The following is a 6000-nucleotide window of genomic DNA, read 5'->3' on the forward strand; positions in this document are numbered from 1 at the left end:
ACAGTGAATGCAAATACGAGTAGTACTTTTCCACTCGATATAATTTCTCTAAATATAACACTTACCTACTTCACAACTATGGGAATATTTCCCTAAGTTCCAATTTGTACCAATCTGACAGATACCGGTACCTAGGTCTATGCCAGCGATAAGTTTATAACTTATAACTACCGGTAAGAATATATTAACGTGGAGCGACAGTTCACAGCCGTCAGCAACTAATGTTAGATTATATTCAATCAATTATCTGAAGACTTAAAACATGTTCATCTGATGTATAGCCAGCGTATTAGCCTTACCTGTTATCTTCTTGTTACGAATATACACTTGGTAACGACGTAACGACTTCTTGCACTTGCCGAGTTGGACCGAGTTGGACTGCGAAGATGCAAACCGACTGGGAGGCCAGGGACGTCACGTTCCTCCCCACGCTCCATGGGCCCAAAGAGAATGAGTGCATGGGCCTGGCTCCAAAGAGGATGTAACGCCTGGTACTTCTTTGGCAAAGAAAGTTCAGTACTCCGTGGTTAGTCCTATCACCGCAGAAGACAAAGAATAATTATGTAGTAGGACTAAAAATCATAGTCAAGGAGTACGGGCTACGAAGAACGTCACGCCCAACGAGCTACGACTATGAATTGTATTTTAGTATGATTTTTTTTTAACATTTTCTGTTTGTGAGGGGGCATTAGGATTATCTGTATTGGTTTCTATAATTCGTACTCACGGTAATGATTTTTTTCAAACATTTAGAGTTTTACATGTTAAAGTTTATATTTATATGTAGAAAGAGGACTAAATGATCCTTGAAGTGGCTACTCAGCACTACCGTTGCCTACGAGTGCCTACAAGATATACAAGGCCGGGACATAGCTATTAATTTGCCGCTGAAAATTAGTTCAGCAGGTTTCTGTTCTGCTCTCGGAGGACATTGTGATGTTGTGCTGATTTTATGCAATTTATTGTCAGTATTGTTTCTGTCGGTGAATGTCCGTGAGGTTGAGAATCATGGTGCACTCTTGTGTACCTCTATGTACTTCGGATACCCCTAAAAAGCAAGAAAATGTGACGTTCCATTATTTCCCTTCGGAGTGCGGTTTAAGAGAAAAATGCAGGCAAGCTCTTTCGAGGCACGAGTATGTAGCTTGCATTTTAATGTATCAGATTTCACTGTAAGCAGATCAATCAAGCGAATTCTCCCCAAAGAAGTTCCTTCTGTTTTTAGTATATATATCCTGTTCACAAACAGAAAAGTGTTAAACACAGGAAGGATCCAGCTCCCAGAAATGACGTATTTCCATCAAAATCTAGTAAAATTTCTGATTCAGATAACGATGAACATACCATATCTTCCGCATATAACTGTTCTACATCAGCCACAAACAAAAAAGGAGTACAAGTCTCGTTTCTATGTCAAGAAAAGGCTACGAGTATCTCTGTTAAATCTAAATATTTAAATTGATAAGATTTCAAATATTAGATTACGGAAAAAGTCTTTATATTGAGAAGTATGATATGGTGATGAAATCAGAAAAATGCTTTAAGGTATCTGAACTTGACCAAAAAGTAAACCAAATTGAAAACAATGGTACAAATGATCATTTAGGAGCTTTAATCCTGTTAGAACAAATTGAATCTTATGGGAAGTAAAAGAGAAATACGGAGAAACGACGCTAAAAATTTGCGTCCTCTGGCATAGGAAAGCACCTACCGGCTACAGATTTGTGTAACTGATGAGCCCAACTTGGCACACTGGGGTGGAATGCTGGCAACCAGAATTGAGTTGGCTGGAAAATTTATAATGTCCAATAACGGACCAACTATATTGGTATTATAAATTAACTCATTCAGAACAAATATTTCAGGTTCCCTATGGGAATCAACATCTTTATCATCTGATGGCCAGGCAGGCATCAGTTTTTGAAAATGAGACAAAATCTCTCATAGTGCACTGGCACTGCCGGTGGCTCCAAGTGGCCTACACAGTGGCTTCCACGGTATACACTAGCCATGCGTCTTGGTGAGTGTGCTATTTGCCAACTGATGAGCCCAACTTGGCACACTGGGGCGAAACACTGGCAACCAGAATTGAGTTGGCTGGAAAATTTATAACGTCCAATAACAGACCAATTATATTGGTATTAACCTAGTCATTGTCGATGCTGTCCAGTTGTGGCATCGGTTCATTAATTGGTGCTGTCGAACTGGTCTTAAGCATGTGCAGATTTAACAACACCATCTCCCAAAGCCGATTTGAATTTTCCCTTGAGGTGATTGATTTGCTAACTTCGGCAGCTGCTAAATTGACAAAGGTGAGGGATATGGAATTATTTATCAGTATAGCCAACTCTATAAAGCTCATGCACCCGGTTCACTTTGTTACCGACGACCCTATATATTCAAAAGCCAATTAAATCCTATAAAGAAACAAAGATAGTCGGGGGAGGCCACCTATCCTCAGCATTATACATTATGTACTTCGTATAACTCCCAAAGCGAACAATAATTTAAGTATGAACATCAACTTGTTGGAATAACAGAAACATGCAAAAGTAGTCACAGAACATTGCCAATTAAAGTGCATGAAAGTGCTAAGAGAGTTGCAAAGAAAACAATCAATCAGCTAAATCTCAAAGTTTGACTGTTAGAAATCTAGAGCATGTTTCTAATTTCACACACACTACAGTCAAGGAAATGAACAGGTACTGTGTTAATGTGTATGGTTTAAGAAACTACAGATTCAAAGATGAAAGAACAAAAACATGATGGTCTCTGTTAAAAAGGGGCATGAAAAGTGAACACATTCGCTCTACTGAATTGATGGAGCTATTATTGATTCAAAGTATTTCAAAAATAAATAATGTTAATCTTAAGCATCTTTTTAGGAAAGACCTTGCCCATGAATTTATACCTATAACATAATACAATCTGTTACCAATCACAAGTTTTCTTAAATAATTTGCCAATTCATCAATTGGTGTTGTTGAACTGGTCTATGCATTTCAATGACTTTGAGCAAATCTTTTCATAATGAGGGGTCCAGAAAAATGTAGACACTCTTTGATTTTCAATATTAATGGAACAAAATGACACACCATTATAATCCTTGCATGGAGGGAAGGTTATTTTGTGTGTTCAAAGTGACCCCCATTAGCAGCCAAACAATGTCGATGCCGCTGAACTGCTGACCAAACTATGGCTGTCAGCGTTGCCGGTGGCTCGATGGCTTCTCATAGCTCGTTCAGTGTAGCTGGCTTCTGTCGATAAACTTCATTTTTCAATGTAAGGTAAGGTCTGGAGGCCAAGGTGGGTACTCAACAGATCCTCTTCGAAATATCCATTGTCCAGGTAGATTTTTACCCAAGTAGGCTCTGACATCTCTGTGGTAGTGAGACGGAGCGCCATCTTGTTGTAGGTAAAATCATTCATTTCCAAACACCTCTTGGAAGACAGGTAAAATCGATGTTCGCAGCATACGAAGATACACCTCACCAGTTATGGTACCTTCAAAGAAGAATGGGCCAATCAAACCGTGCGATGACAGACCATACCACATATTAACACCAGGTAGATTAACATGTTATTCACGTGAACGTGAGGATTTTCAGGAGTGCAGTACCCGCAGTTGTGGCGGTTTACAGTACCGTTCAGTTTGAATTGCACCTCGTCAGACCAGACAACCATCCCTGCAAACCGTTAATCCTCGTGAAGCATGCCTTCAAACAACTCGCGGTACTCCCTCGATACGGCTCGTCCTTGTTTATAGCATGCAACAATCTTGGAATGTACACTTTCCACTTTGCAGCTTTCAGAATTCGTTGTAGGGTTAATCTGCTTACCCCGGTTTCACGTGCACCCTGATTCACAAATTTTTACGGTGACCAAGTAAAATGTTGCAACAAAACAGCGCTGGAAGCTGGACTTGTCAAAGTTTTTTGATCGGCTAGACCTTTTCTTATGCACATCCTGAACAGTACCTCGGCTTCAAATTTATCCCGAATACGATAAATTGTTGCATGTGTTGGTGGCTGAGTTCTGTACACATTTCGCCATTTCCATTGTACCTACATCATGTTTTCGTACTTCCAACACCACTTCAGTACGGCCTTGCGCTGCTCAAACTACAATCTTACTGCATTCATTACTGCACCGTCAGCTGCTGGAAAACGTGCGCCATTCATGTGACCATCATCTGTTGAGAAAACAATGGACTAAGCTGCATTTTTCTGGACCCTCTGTATGTTCACTCAGCATGTCCAGTTGATGTTTTACTTCCTCTCCACCTTAATATCACCTTCAGCTCCCCGTCCCCACTTTTTCCTTTGCCTCCTTCACAGTTTCATCCATTACCGTTATGAACAACATACTTCCTTGTCTTAGTCCTGAAACTATTGGGTCTTACCCAAAGGAGTTTGGACACTGTTGCAACATTCGTTCTTTATGAGACCCTCTATTGGGTAAGGTAAGGGATCAATGGCCTCTTTTTCTGCCCGTTCTTCCACTGCTCCTCTCCAAATACCTTCAGTACATCATCAACTCTTCTCTCCACTCCAATTTCTGTATCTGTCTTCTCCCTGGCCTCTTAGGCCTGTATTTTACTAGGACACGGGTGGTGCTGAAGGTGTCGCCAAAGCAGAAGTTCACTAGACACTGATGTCGCCATCAGAAATAGTATATAGATCCATTTTGAAAGATGTAATCAACAAGTGAGTACCTACTTTTGCTAGTTCTGCTTAAAATGTGATTTTGTTGATTTCAAAATGAAACACCATTCATAAAAATAATAGAAATGTATTGAGAATTGAAATTTGCTACCCTGAAGTCAGGATGTTGTTTGTGAAGTTGTTCAGTTATTACAAAATTACACATTCCTAAAATATTCTTGTCAGCAACATCCTTGTCCGCAAAATTGGGTAAAAAATACACCATAATTTCATTCCACGCATTTATTTTGGCGTTTCTCTCACTGTAGACGTGCTTGTACTGTTCCAGATTACTGGGTATTTTTCAGCTTGGGTTATTAAGTCCTCTGTATACACTTGCTTATCAAGTAAATTAGCAAAAACTTTCTTCTTATCCCCAGCACTACTATTCTCCATAACATTTACCTCAGTCATCATGAACACAGTTGAAAACAACAACCTATTTTGAGAACAGCACGAGTGGAACTGATTGAGGAATAAACAGATAGGGAGACGGGAATGGGTCACAAGCAGGTGTCGCCAACAGTGTCCTAGTGTAATAGGGACCTTAGTCTCCTCCCATCATTCATCAATGCTCTTGGGAGTCTTGTTTCTTCCATCCATTACTCATGGGCATAGCATTTCAGCCTCTCTATTTTATCTTGTAGTTTCTCAGTTCCCAGCCTATTCCATATCTCTTATGTTATTTATACGATCCTTTGCTGCTTTTTGTAAAATGTTCCACGGAGACTTCATTTCGATTCCCTCTATTTTGCTTTTTGCTCTGGCAGTTGTAATCCATGTGTCAAAACTAATGCCTAGTTTACAGGATGCCAGTTGATGAGACAATTGTCCTCTAATAGTTGCGGGACAATCGCTGGCTGGTCTAGTTGAACGAGAACCCGTTCACACGAGGAAGCTATTGCCATGGCAATAGAATATGAGAAATGGCCGAGTGTAATATATTATTACTTCTTACTTTCTTTGGAAGATATTAATATTAATAATTTCTTCTTCTTTTTTCATTTCGGCCTGCTGTGGACCACGTTATCTCAACCGTTTGCATCCTTGAGCTTTAATTCTTCCCCAGTACTCACGCATTCTCATTCTGTGACCCTCCTTTCTTTCATCAGTCCACTTCTTGCCTGTTTTCAACTTTGGCCCTTCTTGGAACCTCTTGTATCCCTGGAGCTTTTTCTGGAGAGGAGCATGTTTCTGGATGTCTTCAAGTGTGGTTTCTATTTCTTGAAGGTCTTTTTCAACTTCGATAAACCAGGGTCCCTTGCTTTTCTTGTTAAAAAAGTAGGAAAAGATCCTA

At 40.0% G+C, this 6000-nt stretch overlaps 1 long non-coding RNA gene across 1 annotated transcript in view; it reads right to left on the minus strand.

Moving 5' to 3' along the window:
• Positions 1-338, minus strand: part of LOC137503090 (uncharacterized) — a 32663-nt gene extending 32325 nt beyond the window's left edge. Inside the window, exon 1 of the long non-coding RNA XR_011019040.1 lies at positions 300-338. This is a non-coding gene — a long non-coding RNA (uncharacterized lncRNA). The remainder of the gene's footprint in view (positions 1-299) is intronic.
• Between the last annotated feature and the right edge of the window lie 5662 nt (positions 339-6000).

This window comes from Anabrus simplex, chromosome X (genome assembly GCF_040414725.1).
Source record: "Anabrus simplex isolate iqAnaSimp1 chromosome X, ASM4041472v1, whole genome shotgun sequence".
In the NCBI taxonomy this organism is placed as follows: domain Eukaryota; kingdom Metazoa; phylum Arthropoda; class Insecta; order Orthoptera; family Tettigoniidae; genus Anabrus; species Anabrus simplex.